Raw genomic sequence first — 27,183 nt, 5'->3', positions numbered from 1 at the left:
TGGCAGCCAGCAGCAAGCGAATGTAGTGGAACACCACACAGGCCTGGCATGGTTAATTCATGTTGAACGCTGCAGAGGCACCTGTGCTCCTATGATAATAAGATGCTCTCCAATTCTCTTTTTCTGTGTGTGTGTGCGTGCATGTGTGTGTGTGTGTGTGTGTGTGTGCGTGCGTGCGTGCTGTGTGTGCGCGTGTGTGTGCGCGCGTGTGTGTGTGTGTTTTATTTCATGTGGAACATAGATTACTTGATTGCAATCTTAGGAGAATGTGCGTGAGAGAGAGATAGAGAGAGTAAGAGACAAACAGACAGAAAGAGAGAGAGAAAGTGAGACAGAAAGAAAGAGAGAGAAAGTGAGACAGAAAGAAAGAGAGAGAGACAGACAGAAAGAGAGAGAGATTCATGTATACTTAATGCCTGTCAGAACCTTGTTAGCAGCAAGATATCCTCCCATCATTATGACTTCTGCCTCAAGCATCTTCTGTCTGTCAGCCGACTGTATTCATACTGTAGTATACCACATCAGGGTTGAGGAGTAACCAGGGGAGGAAATTAGGCCAGTTTACTCGCCAAATGCAAGTATTATTTATGTTTGGCGAGTGATTCATGAAGAGCACTCGCCACACTGGCGAGTAGTAAACAAAACAAAAAAATCATTCTGCAATCTGCTGATTCGCTCACTGGCACAAGCCAAACTCTGACTCCCCCCTTATGATTCCTCCCATTTGCGCCTCATAATAATCCATAACCAATGAACATCATCGTTGCGCTCTAAGCTCCTCCAATGAACACTAGTTTTCTAGAAGATGCCGCCCATCTAGGGGAAGTGGATAGACCACTGCGTGCGGCCCTACAGACTCCTGTCACGGTGTCACCGGCTTGACAACGTAGACAAACTTAGACAAAAACACATCAGTGGATGAAACTAATTGCATGTAGAGCCGTCGCTTTCGGATATCAGTGCGGTCTGACATGGGGGCGAAAAACAGCACGCGACGCGTCTCCTTTGAGTCGGATGAGAATGACAAGTGGGCGTGAGGCTAACGATTCCATAGCCCCTTTCGTGACTGCGATGCAAGCCTCGCTTGAATACGCAGTCACTGGCTCCCACGTTACTAGCCATGTTAATGTGCACATCAAGTACTGGTTAAAGACGTTAATAAACATTTAAAATCCTTTTTATAAACAAGTAAAAAATCACTGAGCTAGCCTTGGCTAAAATGGCTGCTTCCGCATTTTCACGCAGGAGCGCTGTGATTGCTGGGCGCACCAGGCATGTGACAAAGCAGCCAGCAATCACAGCGCTCCTGCGTGAAAATGTGGAAGCAGCCATTTTAGCCAAGGCTAGCTCAGTGATTTTTTTACTCGTTTATAAAAATGATTTTAAATGTTTATTAGCAACGCCGAGCTTTCAAACCCCGCCGCGTGTGTGTGTGTAACCCTAATGCAACGGTGGGTACCTTTGAAATTTATATCTGATATATTTTGGACCCACCGCTCGTCTTTAACCAGTGCTTGATGTGCACATTAACATGGCTAGTAACGTGGGAACCAGTGACTGCGTATATAAGCGAGGCTTGCATCGCAGTCACGAAAGGGGCTAATGATTCCACTCACTCAAGTCAACCAGCATTAGCCGGCTAGCTACCTAGCATGTAACAAGCTACCATAACGCGCGTTCAACATAGTGGACAACTATACTGAGCGGCTTTGCTTAAATGTAGCAAGTGACATTTTATTATTACCGGGTTTCCCCCCATATCACCACTCGCCCATATGCCCTTCACAACGGTGATGTTGTCATTCAGAATACACCTGCTGAACCCCTAGCGTTGACATGAGATTCGATTCCAATGTATTGTCATCATACAGCACAAGTACAGTACAACCAGAATACGTTTGGCATCCAACCAGAGTGCAAATGTAACAAGTCAAGTTCAAGTTTTGTTTTATTTAGCTATTACATTACAGTGAAATGCTTGGTTCTTTCACTGCCCAGCCCAGTCCAGCCCAACCCAGTCCAACCTAGACCAGCCCAACTTTCCCTGCCCAACCCAGTCCAGCCCAGCATCTTTCACTGCCCAGTTCAGCCCAACCCAGTCCAGAATAGTTCCCTCTTTCATGTTAATATGTGATATCCTAATATTTTGAAGAGTAGAGACGGTGTGATTAATACATGTTTTATGCTAATATTGTGAAGAGTAGAGACACTTATTAATGTTTTATGGTAATAAATATTTTAAAGAGTAGAGACACGGTGTGATTATTACTATGATTGAAAATCAATTTAGACGAAGACATACAAAGAAGTAATTATCACAATTAGCGATTTATTTATGGCTGGTAAAAAATCTGTTTGGCTGGGGGGAAAATCATATACTCGCCAGTTGGCTGGTAAGCCAAAAGTTAGTTTCCGCCCCTGGGAGTAACCAAGTACCTTTACTCATTACTGTAATCATTACTGTTACAGTAGTTGTTGACCAGACCTCCTCCATTAGAAGCTTACAAGCTAGGCTACTTTGTGTTAGTATTATTAATGTATTCTACTTTCTCTGTTCATCTCCTGTCTGTCCTGTCTGTCCTGTCTACAACACATGAATACAAACACACACACACGCACACACACACACACACACACACCACACACACACACACACACACACACACACACACACACACACACACACACACACACCACACACACACACACACACACACACACACACACACACACACACACACACACACACACACACACACACACACACACACACACACACACACACACACACACACACACACACACACACACTTACATCTTGGTTGCTCATATCCCAGTAGGGCCTCTCTCCGTATGACATCACCTCCCAGGTGACAATGCCGTAACTCCAGACATCTGAAGCTGAGGTGAACTTCCTGTAGGCTATAGCTTCTGGAGCTGTCCACCTCACTGGAATCTTCCCTCCTAGAGAGAGAGAGAGAGGAGAGAGAGAGAGAGAGAGAGAGAGAGAGAGAGAGAGAGAGAGAGAGAGAGAGAGAGAGAGAGAGAGAGAGAGAGGGAGAGAGAGAGAGAGAGGGGGGATGAGAGAGAGAGAGGAGAAGAGAGAGAGAGAGAGAGAGAGAGAGAGAGAGAGAGAGAGAGAGAGAGAGAGAGAGAGAGAGAGAGAGAGAGAGAGAGAGAGAGAGAGAGAGAGAGAGAGAGAGAGAGAGAGAGAGAGAGAGAGAGCGAGAGAGAGAGAGAGAGAGAGAGAGAGAGAGAGAGAGAGAGAGAGAGAGAGCGAGAGAGAGAGAGAGAGAGAGATGGGGTGGGGAGAGAGAGAGAAGAGAATAGAGAGAGCAAGATGGGAGGGAGAGAGATATAGAGAGAGGAGAAGAGAGGAGAAGAGAGAGAAGAGAGGAGCAAGGGAGAGGGGTGAGAGAGTGTGTGTGCATTTGTGTGTGTGTGTGTGTGTGTGTGTGTGTGTGTGTGTGTGTGTGTGTGTGTGTGTGTGTGTGTGTGTGTGTGTGTGTGTGTGTGCGTGCGTGCGTGTGTGCGTGCGTGTGTGTGTGTGTGTGTCCTCACCAGGAGCTGGTATAGGTGGGGTCAGATGTATCATCCTCCAGATATCGCGATAAGCCGAAATCTGACACCTTACACACCAAGTTACTGTTGACCAAGATGTTTCGAGCTGCCAGGTCTCGGTGTACATAGCTCATCTCAGCCAGATACCTGACACAACACACACACACATACAACACACATACAGTACACAAACACACACACACGTGTCAACAGACTGTGGTTGTACTGGGCAGCTCCTAGTGGTCAACAGTGTCAGACTGTGGTTGTACTGGGCAGCTCCTAGTGGTCAACAGTGTCAGACTCAGTGGCGGCTCGCCACTAGGGGCGCTCGGGCGCCGCCCCCCTCAGTCCCTACCCTGGTTATATGACAGAACAAGAAAAATAAGTTTTTAGTTTTTAGTTTTATAGCCCTATAAATAATATAAACATGTTTAAAATTAATAATATTTACTCATTTTAAGTATGTTTGTGTTTCCAATGCACAATATAACGTTATTATCGCAATTAAAAAACACTCGTTTTCCAAAGCAGGAAGTGACATCACGTTTTTTTTATTTTTTTTTATTTCTCGGCCCGGGCTATACGCGATAGCGCTCTGAGTGCGCGTCACAGTTTGATCGCTGTATCCGTCACAGCCAATCAGTGCATAACGCGTTGTGCGTTGAAATATGACTATTATGTTGGAATCCGGGCGCGATTTGAAGCGGTCTAGCCAGTAGCGTCAAGAATATCTGTAGCCGCATTTCGCGGAGACGCTCTCTGATTGGCCGACGCCAGTATTTTTTTCCGTAGCAGAATTTCACAGAGACGATCTCTGATTGGCCGAATCCAATTTCTAGGTTATTCCTAGGTTGGTCGGTGCGGTGGAGATAGTTGTGTTGTTGTGAGAATGATGCAGGCAGCTGTTTGTCTTAGACGAGCGTACCGTGACTGCAAGTTCTTTAGACTGTTAAGCTTAGGCACTCTTTCAAAGTTGGTTAAGGTTAGAGTTTGTCTTAGAGCATGGCGATAGAACGCCAGGTAGTTTGCAGGCTGTTCGAGGCGGAAATGGACAAAGACACAGCTCTTCACTCACACAGCTTGTTGGCTAACAACAAGCTATATGGATGCGGAGGGACAACAATGGATGGACATCAACACAGGCTGGATGGACAATGCCATGGAGTGGATATACTTTATCAACAAGCCAACAACAAGGTAGATTAGCGATCTTAACTCTAGTTTAATACATGATACGTTGTCTACTGATGCCGCATAACGTAGCTACTGCTAGCTGTTAGCTCCGTTATCTTAGCTGGCCACTTTTATAATTACTTCATGGAAACGGAGTAACGTTAACGTTTAAACGTTATGTCGAGGTCATACAATACTACAGTCGACATAAGGTTAACGTTACCCCGTTTCCATGAAGTGTTTAAATAGCAGCAATCTTGTTGAAAATGTAACTTTACTAAAATGCTCTCTCTCTCGCTCTCTCTCTCTCTCGCTCTCTCTCTCTCTCTTCTCTCTCTCTCTCTCTCTCTCTAATTTCGCCGCATGTGGGACATAACCACTCAGACAATGAATGGTAACTTGTTTAAAATAACGAGCTTTACAAATGTGTTTATTATTGAATGGATCTGACATCATCTGAGAGAGAGAGAGAGAGAGCGAGAGAGAGAGAGAGAGAGAGAGAGAGCTGTGCGTGTTTGTGTTGGGCTTTTTTTACCAAACATTTGCTACAGAGCATCTCAGAGCATCTCAGAGCATTACATTTTCAACTCGACCTATTAATGAGAACTGCGACCTACAAGGCACCAGCGCCAGCGGCCGCCACTGGTCAGACTGTGGTTGTACTGGGCAGCTCCTAGTGGTCAACAGTGTCAGACTGTGGTTGTACTGGGCAGCTCCTATTGGTCAACAGTGTCAGACTGTGGTTGTACTGGGCAGCTCCTAGTGGTCAACAGTGTCAGACTGTGGTTGTACTGGGCAGCTCCTAGTGGTCAACAGTGTCAGACTGTGGTTGTACTGGGCAGCTCCTAGTGGTCAACTGTGTCTGTGTGTGTGTGTCTGTGTGTACTGACCTCATTCCTGAAGCAATACCTCTCAGCATGCCAACCAGTTGGATGACAGGAAACTGGCCATCGTTTTGCTGCAGGGTCAACGGTTGAAGGTCAGTGTTAAAATACAAGGTCCATTTATGTAAGAAATATACAATAACAATTCCAAGCACACACAGGATAATGTCAAGAGGTTGTGGTTTCAAATCCCACTAAATATCGAGACATATTAATAACCTCTTCCTGAAGGTATGCTAATTATAATTCTGCACACTAGGCTAATAATGTAAAACCAGTAAAACCTACAGATATCCCTCAAGATCTGGAGTTGGGAGAAACATAATGGTTTACATCTTCGCGATAATTTTCTCTCCCAAAAACAAATGAGAAGGTCCACTTTAAGATGAACACTTTGGGGGCGGAGGACGGCATCATGGAGTAGAGACGTGTACCAAGACCGCTCCCGGACATTTATAACCAAAACCTTTATTACCCCACTAGTCTTTTATTTAATTAACATTTGTATTAGGGAATTCGACAACTTATCAACTTTATCACGGAAATGGCGAGAAAATGGGCTGCTGGATGAGGGGGGGGGGGGGGGGGGGGGGGCGACGCCGGCAGTGGACAAAGCACAACTGCGTTCACCGTGTGCGAACACAGGCACTACTGGTGCCGAGCTACGTGAAGCTATCTGTCTGTTTTGGTCTGATGTGAGAGTTGGAGTTTAGTAACTTATTTGACAGTGACTGGGTCTCATTATTCACCAAGGACTTACAACAAAAAGGGCTTTCTCTTAGGGCCATTTGAGACCTTTTCGGGGCCAATTTTGGGATTCACCAACTGTCCCAATAAAACATATATAATTAATATTATATTATAATATATTGTCTATATTCATGTGTTGCCCGAAAAGGTCTCAAATGGCCCTAAGAGAATGCCCTTCGTTGGAGAATGAGACCCACTGCCTACAGACCGCTCTTGGCAGAGCCTGAGGTGTGGCCAGCAGTAGCAACCCCCCACTACCCCCACTCAACTCCAACCCACGCTTCAGACCAAAACTAATTTTTTTTAACAAAGTGCAGTACCAAACGGGGCTTTTTTGCATAGAGGTTGCTTTAAGCTGTGTGAGAGGAGCAGCTGTCTGTAGGAACATACAGCGCCAGGGGGATAGCGTTGAAATTTCGAAAAACTACTTTTCCCAGCCGATTCCAGCTTCCTGCAAGCAAATTACTTCCGTATGAATTTTTTTTATTTCTCTTATTTCTCGGGATTATCTACCACAAAACTGAACGTTATTGGCATAGATTGGAGCGCAGTTAGTTGATCTACCTTCTGTGAATGTTTAGCAACAATTTGCGTTGCAAGCCGATTCAAAATGGCGGAGCCATATCCATTATAAGAAAGGAACTGTACTTACAGTAGATTTCATTCACGGTTCTCGCTGCACGCCTGGTGATACTAAATCCAAATTGAACTCTGCCATTGGAAAGAGTAGATTTGGCCCGATCCATAGATGTTCAACTTGGCTATAATAAGGTCATTTATAGGCCTGATATTCTATATTCTATAATAATATTTCAAATAGCATGTGTCCGGATGGCAGAATTCAGTACTGTATCTATAAAACCTTCTGTTTAATCATCTTCCCTTTATTCATTTGCTTAGCTTTTTTCTTAGTGTTTCATGTCTGGTCATTTTTAGAATGGTGTGACCGTCAAATATGCAAAGAAAAATCATAATTTATATTCTCATTTGTTTTATCACAATTTACTCAAGCCTAGTAACAGACACAATATTTCTGACACTGGGGATACAATCCCTGAGATCCATAGATGTCCCTAGATACCAAGAACATGCAAATGGGCCTTAAGTGGAGCAATCTTCCATTTACTTAGGTATGTATTTTTAGGCAGATTTTCAGAAAATAGGGCTAGGGCTCAACAGGTTAACACTGTTAGGACTGTCTGACTCTTAACAATAAACACTGTTATTTGTGACTTTGACTATACAGATTGTTATTTGTGACTTTGTCTAAACAGATTGTAATTTGTGACTTTGACTAAACAGATTGTAATTTGTGACTTTGACTATACAGATTGTTATTTGTGATGTTGATACAGATTGATATTTTTTACGTTTTTATTTTTTATTATTTATCTTTTTCCCCCTCCTTCTTTTCCCGATTTTTCTCCCATCCCACTCTTAGTCGTTATGCCAATTCCCAACCCCCTTCCTGGTTGTTGCGCACTCCCCCCTACTGTTGGTCCGAGAGGCCGGAGACTGTCACATGCTTTCCTCCGACGCATGTGCAGCCAGCCGGCAGCCAGCCTGGCAGCTCAGATTCTCACTGGGAGAGTGTAACGTGTGGGAGGCCGCACTACCTCTCACCAGATCCTACCCTCGCTGAGCAGGCGCCCCGACCGAACTGTAGGGGTCGCTGTCCACAACGCCCAGGACCCACCCATGGCTCCCCTCCCCCTAACTCAGCCAAACGAGTTAGTATAGCGATCAGCCCAAGCCAAGGCAATGCTGACTCTCCGGGAGTCGAGACCGCAGCCTCTTGCGTGTGATGTCACTAATAGGCAGAACCTATCACGGTCCAACATGTGGTGTGTTCATTATATTGTTTATACTGTTTAGTTTTGTTCTCCTATTTATATATTCTGATCAAATTTTATTGCCTATATGTCTTTATTATATTACCCTGCCCATACCTATATCTCCCCTCCCCCCTCCCCCATGCTGCTATGACATCCAATAAAGGAATGTCTTATCTTATCTTACACTATCTTTTCGTATCTCATCTTATTTTATTTTATCTCATCATACCCTACCTTATCTTATCTTACACTATCTTATCTTATCTTATTTTATCTCATCATATCTTACCTTATCTTATCTTACACTATCTTATCTTATCTTATTTTATCTCATCATATCTTACCTTACCTTATCTTTTCTTGTTTTATCTCATCATATTTTACCTTACACTATATGTTCTTATCTTATTTTATTTTATCTCATCATATCTTACCTTACCTTACCTTACCTTACCATACCTTATCTTACCTTAAACTATCTTTTCTTATTTTATCTCATCATATCTTACCTTACCTTACCTTACCTTACCTTAACTTACCTTACCTTAACTTACCTTACCTTACCTTAACTTACCTTACCTTACCTTACCTTACCTTAAATTATCTTTTTCTTATTTTATCTTATTTTATCTCATCATATCTTACCCCACCTTATCTTATCTTATCTTACCTTAAACAATCTTTTCTTATCCTATTTATTTGATTTGTTCTCATCATATCTTACCTTACCTTGCCTTACCTTATCTTATTTGATCTGATCTCATCTTAAATTACAGTATCTTATCAAATGGGATTGTGTATGAATGTGGGGGTCCAGTGCTTTATCATAGTGACCTACCTACCTACCCTGAGGAAACAGTCCAGTGCTTTATCATAGAGACCTACCTACCCTGAGGAAACAGTCCAGTGCTTTATCATAGTGACCTACCTACCCTGAGGAAACAGTCCAGTGCTTTATCATAGTGACCTACCTACCCTGAGGAAACAGTCCAGTGCTTTATCATAGTGACCTACCTACCCTGAGGAAACAGTCCAGTGCTTTATCATAGTGACCTACCTACCCTGAGGAAACAGTCCAGTGCTTTATCATAGTGACCTACCTACCCTGAGGAAACAGTCCAGTGCTTTATCATAGTGACCTACCTACCCTGAGGAAACAGTCCAGTGCTTTATCATAGTGACCTACCTACCCTGAGGAAACAGTCCAGTGCTTTATCATAGTGACCTACCTACCCTGAGGAAACAGTCCAGTGCTTTATCATAGTGACCTACCTACCCTGAGGAAACAGTCCAGTGCTTTATCATAGTGACCTACCTACCCTGAGGAAACAGTCCAGTGCTTTATCATAGTGACCTACCTACCCTGAGGAAACAGTCCAGTGCTTTATCATAGTGACCTACCTACCCTGAGGAAAAAGTCCAGCGCTCCGTTCTCCATAAACTCAGTGATGATCATGGTGGGCCGGCTCTTGGTGACAACACCCTCCAGACGGATGATGTTTGGTTGGTCGAACTGACCCATGATTGACGCCTCAGACAGGAAGTCCCGCCTCTGCCTCTCAGAGTTGCTTGCTTTCAGGGTCTTGATGGCGACAGGAAGTTCCTTCTTTCCAATAGGTTTCAGACGACCCTTGTACACCTCCCCAAACTCACCTGTGGGAACAGAGGGAATAATTATGTCTTTGAGGCTTCATTAATCCTTAAAGGTAGAATCTGTGAGGCTGTCAGACTGACATCTAGGCAAAAGAGTCATTACCTCTTAGTTTTTATGTCACTAGGAGTGCAATTTACAGGGGTTTTGTAGGGGTTCTGTTGCCATCCACATGACATTATTATGGCCAAGTCATACATCTATGGATCGGGCCAAATCTTCCAATGGCAGAGGTAAATCTGTCACCAGGCACCCGTTACAGGGCAGCAAAGACTGTGAATGAAATCTACTGAAAGTACAGTATAGTTGTATAATATCCATAGCTCCGCCATTTTTCACCAGATTGTAACGTGTTTTTTGTCTAGACGTCACAGAAAGGTAATGAAACAATATACGTTGTATTTTATGGATATAATGTTCAGGTTTGTTCAACCCGTGAGATATAATAACGTTAAAAAAATTTGTTCACGTCAGACAGCTCCAAGTTTGACAGTGGCTGATGTGTGCTGGATAGTATAGTTTTATGAAATGTCAACATCCGGGCGGATCATGGGTTGCTGACCTGAGCTAAGTGATAAACTCATGTTGACAATTGTGTGACATTGTGCTGACCAGTACGTTGGGACCAACATCTGTTTTGATATCTGTGTAAATATGCCAAAGACTATACAGCATTGGGCTTGCCTTTAAGGATTAGCTCTGGTTCGGCGGCTGAGTGGCGCAGTGGGCAAGGCGCTCGCCACTAACGCAGGAGATGCTGGTATCGAGCCCAGCTCTCTGCGTTGCTACCGGCTTGGCCGGTCGTTCATACTAACACAATTGGCAGTGTTAGAGGGTGGGAAAGCCGGTGGGTGGGGATTGGACGTTGTGGACAGCGACTCCTATAGGTCGGTTGGTGCGCCTGTACAGCAGAATCAGGAAGTATCGGGGGAAGCGTGAGCGCTGTCTGGTGAAAAGATGCGACAGCTGCCTCCTCGTGTACCGGAGGGCACACGTGATGCAAGGCTTGGTCCTCACTGCAGCCGACCAGTGGGAGGCATAGTCTAGCAACGTTCGAGACAGGGGAGGGGAGAATTGAAGGGAGAATTGGCGAGGCGAAATTGGGATGGGAGAAAAAATTGAAAAAGTGGATAAAAAAAAAGGATTAGCTCTGGTTCATTGCATTAACCTCTTTAGCCCGAGTGGTCCGTCGGCGGACCACAAATGACATCACGTCATAAATCCATGTCTACAGACTGTATGGATTAACCATTTGGGTGCCGTTCACATAGAACTATGTTTCGGTAGCCCGACGGTTGAGTGCCGGAAACGTAGATCTAAGTTTTTCTCACTGTATTTCTTTTATTCGCTATTGCCATTCATAATTCAGCGGGGCACCTTGTGCATACTGTTCTGAATGTGTCTGAGCTGGCAGACGGTCTTATACCGCTCTCTAACGCCTTTGGCCGCCATTGCACTCCATTAGAAACAATGTCGTTTCTTTTCTCTACCGAGCTGCGGCGTGGGGGCGGGTCCTAAACACGCCGGCAAAACACACGCTTGTAGGGATGGCTTGGACAACTGACCCCGCCCGCCCGTTCATGTGCAATGCCCAATAACGTCGGAGACAGGATCGCTGTGGATAACTGGAATGGCGATCAGATAATTGGATTATTCTTTTTGCATTACATAAGAGACCAGGGCCCTCATTTATCAACGTGGCGTACGCACAGATATGTGCGTAACCCGTGCGTACGATCATTTCTAAGCAAAGTGTGGGATTTATCAATTTGAACTTGTGCTTGACTTTGTGCGTATATTTAAGCACAGGTCGGAGCATGCGTACCTGGCGCCGGTGGTAGAATATTTTTACAACGCGGAAATAAGCACTGACTGCGCTCTGCGTAACTCAACTCGTTATTATTTTGCGCATATATTGCAGAAATACGGGAACGTTTTGATTATATTTACAAGGCTTTGCCATTGTTAAACGTAATAAGTGGAACCCCGAAGCTGTAAGCAGAATACAAGTCATATGAACACCCACGATATAGTGTTCTTCTCCCTTCCTATAAGAAAGAATAAAAAACGCATTGCAACGAGAACAGACTGAGGTTATTTGTTAAGTGTATGTGTATACAAAACCCTTGCAATAAATGTGTCTTAAATGAATGAAAAGCATACATGCTCTGGACACAGAGCAAATATCGTGTGGGTGATATCATGACTTGTATTCTGCTTACAGAATTTCACTTATTTAGTTTTACAATGTCAAAGCCTAAATCAAAACATTCCCGTATTTCTGCAATCTATGCGCAAAATAATAACGAGTTGAGTTCTAACAAAGAACGTATTACATGCTGGTAGGCTGATAGAGTAAACTATTATATGAATATGAATATGATATGATATAAAGGTATGGTCCGTCCGCGAGGATATCGAGGACTCGGATAGCCATTAAATGCCATTTGAGAATATAGGCTAAAGCGACGGCCTATAGCCTATACATATTATTTAATGTTTTCATAAGCGTAAAGATACAACAGCTAGATTAATGATCAAGTTAGTTTACTGTATGCAGGCTTCGCAGGGCTGTGTGTTATATGCGCAAATTACTGTTGCATAATGTAGGCTGGCTGCTATTATATGTAATTCATATAGGCTACTAATACCAACAACAAAATAGATTGTATCATATGTGTAACTGAGGGGTACAATTCCCTGACTGTATTAATCAAGTATGGTATCATTAAACCACTACCGTCTTATGTACATTATACTGGCCATACCGTACACGAGTATATGATGAGAACACTTCCCCACAATGAATCGGTTCTACACAAAGTTGTCTTTAAGTATTTATTAGCAGCAAGAATACATAATATACTTTACTTGAATGCGCTTATAAGGCAAAGGAATGTGCGTAGGCAAATCAATAATGAATGTCCATTCTCTGGTTACGCATGAAATAAGAATACAACCTGAATATTAGGAATTATATCTAGGGGATACTGGTAGGGGGGTTCCTACCGGTTGTAAGCCAGCAGGGGGAGCAAATGTTCGAATGCAAAGTCTAGGTCAGCGGGGACTCAATATAGGCTCCTGCTATGGGAGGCGGTATATTACTCCCTGCTCGGCAGACGAAAGGCAGCTGTAATCCCAGTGTGCGCGCAGCACAGGTGGAAGCCGGTCAGCCTCTCCAATAGAGACGGGCTCGAATGATGGTCCTCACGGGCAGGTCCCACAGCAGTGGGTGTAGACGATTCTTATCCGCTCCAACAGCATGGTCCAAAGCAATAATAATAATCCTCCAGCCGGAAAGGGGCTCTGCATTCACCGGTGCATATCCTCCGGTGCGCGGTACTTCACATTAACTAAGTCGAACTTGATGTTATTCAACCAAGCCCTGATACTTTACTATCCTATTCGCACGCGGCTACAAGTGCTCTATTTAGACGCACAATTGCTCACTTCACTTGGTCTTTGACTCGTGATGAAGGCTTTACTAGTAAGGAGCGAACGATACGTTGAACAAACGTATTAGGATAAACAAGACTCTATCTTGGGGCAATACGAGCCCTACTTCACCGCACGTTGCATAGTGGGTGAGGCTTCACTTGTTACTAAGACTGAACTGAACGGACTGCGGACTGAAATACTTCTGTATTCACCTGCGCCATATTTATATGTTGGGCGAACAAACTAGTACCAGCCCCACCTCTGTCTCGTAGTCCTGGGCAGAACCGGGCATGTACAGACATGTCCTGACGGTAGCTTTGAACTCGACTCTGGGGGTAAGACACTGGCGCTGGTGGAACGCTATCCAATAAGAGAACGAAATATTATGGTCTGTAGGCTACTAGGTTAAAGGGATATTCCGTGTATATGTACAAAGAATACACAAGGGATATCAAACGATATACAAATATTATGCAATATATATCAATCAATAAATACATATATTCGGTTTAATCTGACCCTTTGTAACAGCCGCCTCCTAATTAGTCCCACCTAATTAGCTAAGCAGAGACAGATTAACCGCACTGTCCACTACTCAATGTCCGTTGTGAGGGTAGGCAGTTCACAAAGTCAGTGGTCATGGTCGTCATTAAGCGAGTCGGGGAGCCTTGGCGACTCTATCAGCCTCGCCACGGGTCGGTTGTAGGTCCGCCCTTGGACGAGCAATTCTGCCACTCTGACCTTTCCGTCGGCACCAGTGGTCACTTTGCTTACGCGGCCGGCCGGCCACGCAGCTCGGGGTAGTGACTGGTCTATGGTCATGACGACTGGACGGGATGAAGGGGGGCTTAGGAGGAAGCGGGCCTGAGACTGCTTTGATCTGTGCTTGGCTGTGCCTCCTCCTCCTCCGTCTGTTTCTCTTGTTTGCTCTGTACCCCGTCTGAGGAGGGGCCGGTCCCGGCCGCCCGTCAAGGAGTCGCTTGGGGTGCTGGGTTCGAGGTCAGCTACGTCTGAAGCGCAGCTGAGGGGGGTGGAGTTCCGAACTCCCTCTGGTGCCCACGGTTCTCTCACGGGCCTCTCGCTTAATGTCAATAGCCTCTGCTGTACGAGGGAGTGGCCGGTGTCGCTCGCCTTTGTGTGTAGGCAGCGTGTAGACGTGGGTTGACTGTCAAGTCCGTAGAGGGGGCCCTGGAGCGTCCATCCCAGTCGGGTCTGAACCGCGACTGGGCATCCTTTGGGTCCGATGTGGGCCGCCTCAATTGGGAGAATGAGGTCCGCGTGGTCGGAGCCGATGAGCAGGGTCGGTGTGGCGCCGTCGATAAGCGGTATAGGTAGTTGACGTAGGTGCACATACTTGGCCATCAGCTGTGGGATGGGGTAGGTGTACTGAGACAGGCCTATGTCGTGGCTGGTGAAGACGTTGGTTATACTATACTGCTTCTCGGGCTGGTCCACCGCTGCTATCTTGAAGGAGACCTTTTCACCTTTTATGGTCTTCTGGTCCCTTCTGATGGTGCGTATGGTCATGGTATCTTTGACACCCCGCAGGCCCAACTGGGCTGCTGCGGAAGCGAGGAGGAGAGTCTTTTCAGACCCATCGTCCAGGACGGCGTAAGTGTCCAGGACCTTGTCCTCGTAGCTCAGGAGCACTCTGACCACTTTGAGGAGCACTCGGGTGGTCCCGCTATGCTGGTCAATGTGGAGCACTCCTGTTGGTCGGTTGCCTTGGATCTTCTGGTGGGCTCCGCACCGTGCTGCGCGGTAAGCGGCGCCCGCCTGGGCCGCCCTTGCGCGGTAAGCGGCGCCCGCCTGGGCCGCCTCACGCCACTGGTCAACTTGGACGGGGTTCAGTGTCTTATATTCGGTGCACTGTGCCAGCCAGTGTCCGCCGTCGCAGTAGGCACAGTAGGGAGCGGTCTGGTGGCTCTTCGGTACTGGTGCCACCGCCTCGGCATGGTACATTACCGCGACGGGCCCACTCTGTTGTCCTGGCTGACGCCTGTTGATGTCATGCAGGACCTCCAAGTGGGTGCCACCGCACCTGCTGCACTTCTTCAAGCGGCACTCAGCTGCTAGGTGGCTGCGCGCGCAGCGGAAGCAGCGGCGGTGGTCCTTGATCCACTGACTCACCTCGTCCGTGGTCAGCTTCCCGAAAGTGTCGCATTGGTACAGCCGATGTTCTCCCTCACAGTACTGGCACTCAATCTTCCACTGGTCCTCTTTCGTCGAGGGGGTGTTGTGGTTCTTGTGCTGCGGTACTGATTCGGCTTGGTGCATAACGGTCACCAACCGACGGTTATCTGTTGATCCCCGAGGTCCGAGTCTTGGGCTTGGTCCACTCCATACGAACATGTCGAGTCGTAGGCTACTGACCTCCCTGGCGAGGAACTCAGATAGGTCTAGGAGGGATGCCTCTGGACCGTTGGGGTCGCGGTGGTCTCTCTGCCGCCTGAAGCGCTCTTGTCGGGCGGGAGGGAGCTTCTCTAGTATCCTCTCTACATTAGAGTTAGCGTACAGTTCATAGATCCCCTTTTCCTTTTGGGACCCCAGCATCCCTACCAGGGACTGTACCTTGATAGAGAGGTCATCTAATGCTCTGTTGTCTCTGGCTGGGGGGAGACGGTCAATGTCTCTTATCTCCTGTATCACATAGTCCCATATGCGTCCATAACGTTGGTCGAGGGCTACTAGAGCCGCGGTGTATGGGGTAGTAGAGCTGGAATATGCCAGCGCTATATTGTGCGCTCTGGGCACCTTCAGGTGCTTGAGTAGGAGAGCATACTTGTACGGTTCATCTGGTACGTCGGACAGCATAGTCTCTAAGCACATTCGTAGCTCTGTGTACTGTGCTCTGTTCTCGTGTGTGAAGTCCGGGAACGTCGGTGTGCCAAGGTACGATGCCATGGATGACTGGCACATCGGTGAGCGTTGGGGGAGAGGCCTCCTGGGTGAGTCCCCCCGTGCGTGTCGTCTTGGGCTGGTACTTGGTGGGTACCGAAGGTCGGGTACCCAGGTGCTGTTCCTCGGGGCTGGCGGTGCGTCAAACTCACCCGTGAGTGGAGTCGGGGGTTTGTAGCGCAGGGCCTCGGGGCTGACTTCTGGGCTGTACTGGGCCTCCCGGTCCAGAGTACGTTGCTGCTGGTCGGGGCTGTACTGGGCCTCCTGGTCCAGAGTACGTTGCTGCTGGTCGGCTTGACATTCCTCCTCTTCCTCCTCCTCTTCCTCTGCTAGGACCTGGAGTCTTCTGTTCAGTCTCTCGGCGTGGTCCGGTTCTTCCCGGTTGCTGGGTCTCGTATGGACCGGCCGGGGAGGGGGTTCGGTGCGCTTATAAGGCAAAGGAATGTGCGTAGGCAAATCAATAATGAATGTCCATTCTCTGGTTACGCATGAAATAAGAATACAACCTGAATATTAGGAATTATATCTAGGGGATACTGGTAGGGGGGTTCCTACCGGTTGTAAGCCAGCAGGGGGAGCAAATGTTCGAATGCAAAGTCTAGGTCAGCGGGGACTCAATATAGGCTCCTGCTATGGGAGGCGGTATATTACTCCCTGCTCGGCAGACGAAAGGCAGCTGTAATCCCAGTGTGCGCGCAGCACAGGTGGAAGCCGGTCAGCCTCTCCAATAGAGACGGGCTCGAATGATGGTCCTCACGGGCAGGTCCCACAGCAGTGGGTGTAGACGATTCTTATCCGCTCCAACAGCATGGTCCAAAGCAATAATAATAATCCTCCAGCCGGAAAGGGGCTCTGCATTCACCGGTGCATATCCTCCGGTGCGCGGTACTTCACATTAACTAAGTCGAACTTGACGTTATTCAACCAAGCCCTGATACTTTACTATCCTATTCGCACGCGGCTACAAGTGCTCTATTTAGACGCACAATTGCTCACTTCACTTGGTCTTTGACTCGTGATGAAGGCTTTACTAGTAAGGAGCGAACGATACGTTGAACAAACGTATTAGGATAAACAAGACTCTATCTTGGGGCAATACGAGCCCTACTTCACCGCACGTTGCATAGTGGGTGAGGCTTCACTTGTTACTAAGACTGAACTGAACGGACTGCGGACTGAACTACTTCTGTATTCACCTGCGCCATATTTATATGTTGGGCGAACAAACTAGTACCAGCCCCACCTCTGTCTCGTAGTCCTGGGCAGAACCGGGCATGTACAGACATGTCCTGACGGTAGCTTTGAACTCGACTCTGGGGGTAAGACACTGGCGCTGGTGGAACGCTATCCAATAAGAGAACGAAATATTATGGTCTGTAGGCTACTAGGTTAAAGGGATATTCCGTGTATATGTACAAAGAATACACAAGGGATATCAAACGATATACAAATATTATGCAATATATATCAATCAATAAATACATATATTCGGTTTAATCTGACCCTTTGTAACAATATGCCTCTACACACATTATATTATACACATCATATTATATCTTGGTTCGGCAGCGCCTCTGTGAACAATCTCTCAGTTTGCTCCATCAATAAACAAATCCAGTAATGTGAACGGGATTCCACTCGGTCAATGTACAGATAATCTGCGATGCGCATTTTGGCTGATAATGTGCCGGTGGCCGGAGTCTCATTCAGGCCTAATTGTATTTAATTCAATTGTAATGTTATTACTGGGGTATCTAAAACATCACAATGCAGATCAGGGTTATCCACTGAAGCCATAATGACTCTGACCAGAACCACGGGCTCATGACGAGCGCACATAATAGGCATTGTAGAGCGCAGAGTTGGCGTGCTGAAATTGATTTAATTTCAGTCATTACAGTGCTTAATGTCGGGTCATCTTGTAATTTATTTCTGTCAATGTGCTGGTTCTGTAGCAGGACTGGGTCAGTCAACATCCTTGGCTCCCGGCGCACTGAAGATTATACGTTCAATTTGTTGGTTGGACCTCGGTGATCAATCTCGCTCTCAGTGAAGTCTCTCAGAGTTCGCTCGGGTTAGTCCACTTTTCCACATTTCATGGGGGTGTTCCATTACCGTATATGGTTAATCGGGGCGGTTCTGGTATGCAAATACGTGAAAGTGTGCACGAGCCTCAGCGTAGGAGCAAGGTGATATTTATCATGACAGGTGTGCGTAGGACCTGTGTACGCACGTACCACCAGCAACCAACCACCAACCAACCTACCAACATACCTAGCTACATACCTACGAACCAAGTAATTTACTAACCAACCAAAACAACCACCAACAATCCAACCAACCAACCAACACCCAACCACCACCAACCAACCAACCACTCAACCAACCAATCAACCAACCAACCAACGAATTAACCAATCATCCAACCCACCCACCAAACCAATCAACACACCAAACAATCACCCAACCAACCAACCAATCAACCAACCAACCAACGAATTAACCAATCATCCAACCCACCCACCAAACCAATCAACACACCAAACAATCACCCAACCAACCAACCAATCAACCAACCAACCAACGAATTAACAAATCATCCAACCCACCCACCAAACCAATCAACACACCAAACAACCACCCAACCAACCAACCAATCAACCAACCAACCAACGAATTAACCAATCATCCAACCCACCCACCAAACCAATCAACACACCAAACAACTACCCAACCAACCAACCAATCAACCAACCAACCCACCCACCAACCAAACCAGAGACAACGAACCAACAAACCAGTGATCAGGTAACCTTTCCTGGGGAATGTGTAAAAAAAATAAAAAATACCCGGAAGCTATGCAAATATGCTGCGATAGTAATCAATGATTAATTAATATATTCAATGAATATGCAAGAATTCTGCCCCAAAGAAAACAACTGCTGGTGGAGAATGTCTCCGTGGTGTAAACAACACACTGCATGTTGTTCCAGTCAGAGAGCAGAGTCATCTCTAATTCACGGCTGAGTTCTGACCATGAATAATGCATTGTTCTTGGTTTGAAGTCTTTAAAAACAAAAGTACCAAATAATACATTTTGAACGTGTCACAATAATTTTATTTTACTGAAAACGTCTTGCAAGATAGACGATAATGAACCCCTTGAAGCCGCCTCTCTTTTTGTGTGTATGTACAGTATGTGTGTATGTATTGTGTATGTAGGGGTGTAACGGTACACAAAAACATGGTACGGTACGTACCTCGGTTTTGAAGTCACTGTTCGGTACAGGTTTTCGGTACAGTGGGGGAAAGTTTGGCTTTCCATGTTCCACTCAGGGGTGATGTACAGTAGTGTGCAGTAACTAATTGTACTTGTAGGGCTGTCAACGAATATTCTATATTGAAATTAATAATCGACTTGTAAAAAAAATATAATAATAATTGTAGGCTCAATTTGCCTATCTAAGCCAGGATACGTCTTCAACGCGCTCACACCACATTGACTTGGGCTGTCTTGTTACTCACTGTTTGATGTTGTTGATAGTTGCATCCGATGGGTTCGAACCGGTTGAGTTTTATGGAAGGAGTTGCGTAAAGTTTCAAACAATAACGGAGCAAACAAATGAAACAAAACAGGCTCCAGACTTGTACTAAAGGGGTTTCAAAACAAACAGGCGCAGCAAAAGGGTTTCAAATAAACTCATAATGATTCTAAACAAAGTCTTTCTTTTCAGTCTTTCATTCATTCAATCTGCGCTGTGTGTGTGTGTAGCAAGCGAGCGGTTGAAAAACTGTTTCTCGTCTGGCGTGCGTTTACACACAGCTGTGCCATAATTAATAGGAGAACCATGGTGCCATTTTACGAGGCGACCAGTGGCGGCGCTATTTAGTCAAAACTATTAAATCAAATGAAATGGCTCCTACATAACCGGCCCCTATTGTTATGGGCAGGCTCTAATAACAATACAAAATCAAAAAACTGCTGGAGCCATACAAAATGTTCAAAACAAAATAAATACTTGTGAGGTGGGAAACAGGCATGGTGTATAGGCCTGTTTGAATCTTCAGTACCTAATTTGAGTTTGGCACCAGCAGGCAAATCTTGCTGATGGGCCTTTCAAGTACACTGGTTTTTGTCTGAAGACGCACACTTCTCACAAGTCCTCTTGAGTCTGGCATTGTTTCCAGGACTCTAGCCAACATCCAGGATCCTCTTGGTGCATTCGTGTCAGCTATGATCACAATGTCTTCCTTTTCAAAGTTCCTGCGGACGCGGTTCCATTTTTGACGTACATTCATAAGAGGTAGGTATTCTTTTATCCATCTAGTCCAAAATAGATCTGACAGGTATTGTACTTGTTTCCAACGGCGCTTCGCATATACATCAGCGGCCTGGAACACTCCTGGTGGAAGGATCGGCTGCTTCTTAAGCAATAACAGGTGATTCGGTGTTAATGCTTCCAGGTCGTTGGGGTCACTCGAAACTGTAGTGAGTGGGCGGCTGTTGAGTACGGCTTCCACTTCACATATGACTGTATGGAGACTTTCATCATCCAGAGTTTGTTGTTTGGTGACTGATAGCAAGATCTTTTTGAGCAAACGGATTAATCGTTCCCATACTCCACCATGATGGGCACCAGCGGGTGGATTAAATATCCATTTGACTCCTTTCTGCTGTAGAGCTCCTTTTATTTTGTCCAAATTCCATGCCTTCAAAGATTCTTTCAGTTCCCTTTCAGTGGATATGAAGTTAGTTCCATTGTCCGACCGTATTTCCATCACTTGGCCTCTTCGAGCAATAAAACGCCTGAGAGCATTAATGCACGAGTCTGTATCTAAAGAATGGGCCACTTCTAGGTGTACTGCTCTACTGATTAAGCAGGTGAAAATGACTCCATATCTTTTGACTGTGGTACGGCCTCTTTTCACCTCAATAGGTCCGAAATAGTCTACTCCTACTTGTGAGAAAGGTGGTAGGTCAGGTGTTATTCTATCTCTTGGCAGGTCTGCCATCTTCTGTTCTCCGACAGATCCATTGAGACGTCGACATGTCACACATTCAGAAATAATCTTTCTTGCCAATGAGTTGGCACAAGGAATCCAATACTTTTGTCTCAGTGAGGAGAGCATGTGGTTTCTCCCACTGTGTCCTACTTCCTTATGGATCTTTCTAAGAACGAGCTTTGACACATGATGGTCCTTTGGGAGGATGGCAGGGTGCTTTGCATCTTCTGGCATGGCTGCTCTGCTTAATCTCCCACCCACTCTTAATATTTCGTTTTCAAGTTTGGGATCAAGCTTGTAGATTGAACTGTGTTTCTGCACGTTCAAACTTCCTTTCTGCAATGTTTTGATTTCCTCTTGAAATCCTTGGTTTTGACAGAATTGAACAACGGCTATCTCTGAAGTGTCCAGTTCATCCAGAGAGAGGTTGTGTGCCTTTACAGCGTTTTTGAATTTTTTCATCTCTACTTCAATTGTCTGTCTTTGTTTGTCTGTGTCTGGTTCTTGAATTTGCATCAGATCTTTCCTTTTTCTACTCAACTGCAAAAGGTGAGTTCTCAAATACAGCATCCATGCTACAGCTCTTTTCAATTTGTAGAGACTTGAGTAGTGGTGTATGAGATTGCTAGTAGGATCTTGATCTGTCATCTGAATGGTATTGACTGTAACCTTCTCTCTTTTGACTTCCGGATCGTCGGCTGGTATGGGGGTGAGATCAGCAGGTAAGTTAGGCCATGTTTCTTCCTTTTCTTGTAGGAAGTCCGGTCCCTTCTTCCAGTTTTCACACTTTAAAAATGCATCAGCTGTAAGACCTCGGGACACATGGTCTGCAGGGTTGATCTTGGTGTTCAAGTACCTCCACTGCTCAATAGAAGAGTGCTCTCTGATGATGCTGACTCTGTTAGCCACGAAAGTCTGAAACCGCTTGGTGTTGTTCCTAATATATTTCAAGACTGATGTACTGTCTGTCCAAAACACCGCTTTTCTGAGCGGAAGGTGTAGCTCAGTCTCCAGCATCCTGTTCACTTTCACTGCTAGTACTGCAGCAGTAAGTTCCATTCTGGGTATTGTAACCTGTTTCAAGGGGGCGACTCTTGCTTTTGCCATGATTAAAGATGTGTGAATTTGGTTTTCGGTATTTGTCATCTTTAAGTAGGTCACAGTACCATATCCTGTCTCACTTGCATCACAGAAGTGATGAAGTTGGGCTGACTTGATCTCGCCAAATTCTTTAGATCTAATACATCTTGGAATGTCGAAGTTCTCCATTTGCTGTAGTCCAGTGAGCCATTTATGCCATGATTGACAGAAAGCCTCTGGAATCCTGTCGTCCCATCCATAATTCAGTTGACATAACTGTTGCAAGATGTGTTTTGCAGAGAATATGAACGGAGACAAGAACCCCAGAGGGTCGTACACTGAACTTACAGTGGAAAGGATTCCTCTTCTTGTGTAGGGTTGATTTTTCATGTTCACTTGTATTCTGAATGTGTCTTCCTCCACATTCCACTGCACTCCAAGGGCTCGCTCAACCGGTAGGTGCTTCTGATCCAAGTCGATATCTTTTACCTCTGTGGCTCGCTCTTCCTCTGGAATAGAGGCCAGCACTGTGCGGCTGTTGCTTAGCCATTTGGTCAGGCGGAAACCTCCTTGAGCACACAGGGTTCTTAATTCTTTCGATAGTGCTATGCAGTCCTTCTCACTTGGCATAGATTTAAGACAATCATCGACATAAAAGTTCTCTTTAACAGTGTTAACTGCCACTGCTGAGAACTTGTCCTTATTGTCCTCAGCAGTCCTTCTCACGGCATAACTAGCAACACTGGATGAAGATGTCGCTCCAAATAAATGGACTGTCATTCTGTATTCTACTAGGCTTTGACTAATGTCGCCATTTGGCCACCATAAGAACCTAAGAAAATCTTTGTCAGCTGGTGTGACTTTCACTTGGTGGAACATGCCTTCTACATCTGCCATCATCGCCACTGGTTCCTGTCTAAACCGGATCAAGACGCCCAGCAGTGTGTTGGTTAAGTTTGGGCCTTGAATAAGCTCATCATTTAATGAAGTTCCTTGGAAGGATGCAGAACAGTCAAAGACTACACGCAGTCTGCGTTTCTTTGGGTGCCGTACTCCATGGTGAGGTAAGTACCACGTCCTTCCTTCCTCTTGGCTTAACTGCTCGTTTGGTACAGCTTCAGCATGTCCCTTTTGAATGACACTTTCCAGAAAGTCAGTGTACTCTTTGTGAAACTCTGGATCCTTCTTGAATTTCCTTTTAAGTGACATGACACGCTGCTCTGCCAGATGGCGGTTGCTAGGCATTGCTAGATCATTCTTCTTGAATGGAAGGTTTACTTGGTAGTGACCATTTTTCTTCTCAGTAGAGTCAGACATGATTTGCATGAATCGCTTATCTTCAATAGACATTTCTGCCTTCTCTTCATAACCCTTTTCGGGAAAATCATGATTGAATTGTTCGATCATGAGGTCATTCAAATTTACTATCGATATACGATTACCGAAAATATGGGTTGGCTGCTTATGGCTTGTTGTGGGTTCGTGTAGAAGCCCATTAACCACCCATCCAAGTCTTGTCTTTACAGCGTAGGGCCCATTACCCTTGCTATTAATTACTGCCCAAGGTTCCATAAACTTAGCTGCATCATTACCAATCAGGAGTCCAATATCTGCATCAATATATGGCAACTTAACCTCCTTTAGGTAGTTCCATTCTTGCACATCATCCTGAGTGGGAATTTGCTGCTTGGTTACAGGAATTTCTATTTGAGTATAGAGTGGTGGCAGTTTTAGGAAATCATCTCCTTCAAGACTTGACACTTCCAGCCCATTGATTCGGTTAATACTTATGACCCTTTCTTGTCCTAGAGTACGAAGTAGAATTCGAGTTGGTGTTGCCTTAGCATTCAGTTGCTTCCTTAAAGCCTCAGTACAGAAGGTTCCAGTGCTTCCTGGATCAAGGAAAGCGTACGTTTGAAGTACCTGGTTAGAATTTGACAACTTGACTTGCACAGGAACAATTGACAGTTTCTGTTGGTCACCGGCCCCAGTATGAATAGGCCTTTTCATGGTGACTAATGCACTGCCCACCGACGTGCTATCGGTGCTTGGACTAGTTTGACTTGTATCTTTTTTAAATTCAATGTGCAACACAGTAGGATGCTTCTTTGTGCATATTTTACAAGTCACACGTTTTTTACAGTCCTTACTCATGTGACCCTGAGTCACACATCCGAAACATAAACCGTTTACTTTAAAGAACTCAACTTTGTCTTTATGTATTTTCTTATCTAATGTCTTGCACAGGTCTGTGCTGTGGTTTTCTTTGCAAAAGAAACATGTTTTCTGTTGCACGGCTGCAGAGCTGCTTGTGCTCGACTGTGACTTTGGTTCTGAGGATTCTGTTACTGTCGCAAAACTGCTCTTATAATTGCCTTTAGTGTATGATGAAACTGCTACAGATTTCAAAATACTGTTTCGCGGAGGAGGGATTGTCCTCTTGTCTTTCGGTTTTGTGTCTTGTATTTCTCCAAAGAGGGGATCAATGGCAATGTTTGCTTGCCTTTCAATGAAATTTACAAGTTGTGGGAACTTAGCTCTTCTGTGTGTACGCTCATAGTAACCATATGCTACTGTCCTCCACCTCTCTCTGTGCTTGAATGGCAGTTTTGACAAGACAGATTTCAAGTGTGTAGGATTGTTCATGTCTTGCAGAATTTCATTATTGCTCATAGCATTGCAGCATGTTCTCAAGAAGAGTGAGTATTTGTGTAAGGCTTTACCATCTTCTGATCGGATTGCATCCCAATTCAGAATTTGTTCCTGATAGGCAGCAGCAATGAGAACCTCATTTCCAAAATGTTTGCGTAGCAGCCGTTTTGCTTTCACATAGCCTTTTTGGGAATCCATGTGAAGGCAGCTTCTCACAATTGCCTTTGGTTCTCCATCTGTAAACTGTTCAAGAAAGAGCAGTCGATCTCTGTTGTTACTTGTCTTGCTTTCTATACAATGTTCAAATGTACTAATGAAAGAGACATAACTTAATGGATCACCTTTAAAAACAGGAATCTCTCTAGAAGGCAAGAGTGAGAACCTCTGTTCTTGAATTAACATTTCTGTGATTTCATTTTGTTTTCTCAAAATGTCCATCATGGCTCCGCCTGGTTGAACATTAACCTGAGCACCATCTTGCAAGCCAAGGTTTGGGTTAGGCTGTTGGGGTTGTTGGTGAGCAACAGGCATTCGTGACCTTGTAGGCTGCTGAGCCATTTGTTTCTGTGGCTGCCATAATTGGCCACTAGGGGCATGTTGAGACCTTAGTCTCAGTGGTGGATGGGAAGCTGCTCCTTCAAATTCATCATCATCATCATCATCATCATCATTATTCTCTTCATAGTCATCATCTTCCTCTTCATCATCCAATCTATAATTAACCTTATGGCTGTCCACTGGTAAGGATTGCATTGAGTCAAAATATTCATTGATGTGGATTAAGGGGTTAACATCAAGCCTGGTGTCTACATGTTTAGTTACATCCAGAACTTTTAACCTGGCATCAGCAGCTGCAATTTCCACTTCCAATTCAAATGCTTCCTTTCTTGCTTTGAGCTGTGCCTCCTGAAATTCAAATGCTTGTCTTTGCTTGAGATAAGCAGAACGTGTGGCTAGATCGGCTCTTTCGGCCTCTACCTGTCTTAATGCTGCGGTGCTTGAAGTGGATTTCATGCCAACTGATTTATTGCCAAATGATTTCTCACTTTGTGCTGGTGTCACTGCTGGTGTCACTTCTGGTGGCCTTTGTGCCATAGCTGCAGGGGCATTATTTATCCATTCTATAACCTTATCATGAAATTCACATATGATTTCGAACTTCGGCATGTACCACTGATCTTGTTCTTCTGCCGCTTCCTCTTCTGATAACAGCTGCTGTACTGTTTTGTGAAGTGATTTGAAGTCATTTGTTTTAGAATAAAATTCATTGTATTCTTGTTTAACCAATTCAACATTTCTGTAATCAACCATAAGTGCTTGTAACACATTTCTTTTGCTTGTGAGTTGTCCAAGTTTAGCTTTTCTTCGATTACATTGTTTTGTATAATTAGCCTCAAGTGCCCGTTGCGTGGGTTTCACTTGTCTCTTTCCCTCAACCACAGGCAAGTTAACATTTGTGTCAGAAGTGTGAACGGTGGTAACTTCAATCACAGGAGCTGCATCAGCACCTTCGGTCACAATCAAAGCAGCTGCATCAGAATGGCCCAATTCCTCTTTATCTTGCTCAGACATCGTTAAGCAGCATCTATTTATCTATTTATAACGGTGCACAGGTTTATTTGATGACGACATATATTCCTTCAGATCCACTTTAAATGCGCGTCTTTGGCGTTCATTTACCCATATGATATCGCACATTGTATTGTCTTTAATAGCATCACACATCCATTCGATACTTTGATCTTCCAATTCCATTTTGAAATGCGCGTCTTTCGCGTTCATTTATTCAATCATATTGCACAGTCCATTGTTTTCAATAGCGTGACACATCCAGTAGATCAGTTTGATACCATTTTAAATGCGCGTCTTTCGCGTTCATTTATCCAATCATATTTATTGCACAGTCCATTGTTTTCAATAGCGTGACACATCCATTAGATCCGTTTGATACCATTTTAAATGCGCGTCTTTCGCGTTCATTTATCCAATCATATTTATTGCACATTCCATTGTTCTCAATAGCGTGACACATCCATTAGATCCATCAAATTCCATTCATTGTGTCCGTATCAGAGAGTTTTTCAACTTGAATGTAGGCTCAATTTGCCTATCTAAGCCAGGATACGTCTTCAACGCGCTCACACCACATTGACTTGGGCTGTCTTGTTACTCACTGTTTGATGTTGTTGATAGTTGCATCCGATGGGTTCGAACCGGTTGAGTTTTATGGAAGGAGTTGCGTAAAGTTTCAAACAAT

General features: G+C 45.0%; 1 pseudogene across 1 annotated transcript in view; it reads right to left on the bottom strand.

Moving 5' to 3' along the window:
- Positions 1-2,815: 2,815 nt before the first annotated feature.
- Positions 2,816-27,183, bottom strand: part of LOC311247862 (ephrin type-B receptor 1-B-like) — a 27,898-nt pseudogene continuing 3,530 nt past the window's right edge. The window contains exons 3-6 of the transcript in view: positions 9,609-9,856; positions 5,625-5,692; positions 3,562-3,708; positions 2,816-2,964 (exon numbers count right to left, since the gene is read on the bottom strand). The product of the transcript in view is annotated as an ephrin type-B receptor 1-B-like (transcript). The remainder of the gene's footprint in view (positions 2,965-3,561; positions 3,709-5,624; positions 5,693-9,608; positions 9,857-27,183) is intronic.

The sequence above is a fragment of the Notolepis coatsorum genome (assembly GCF_963971535.1).
Source record: "Notolepis coatsorum genome assembly, contig: SCAFFOLD_2037, whole genome shotgun sequence".
Lineage (NCBI taxonomy): Eukaryota > Metazoa > Chordata > Actinopteri > Aulopiformes > Paralepididae > Notolepis > Notolepis coatsorum.
This window is presented reverse-complemented; position numbering and strand designations above follow the sequence as displayed.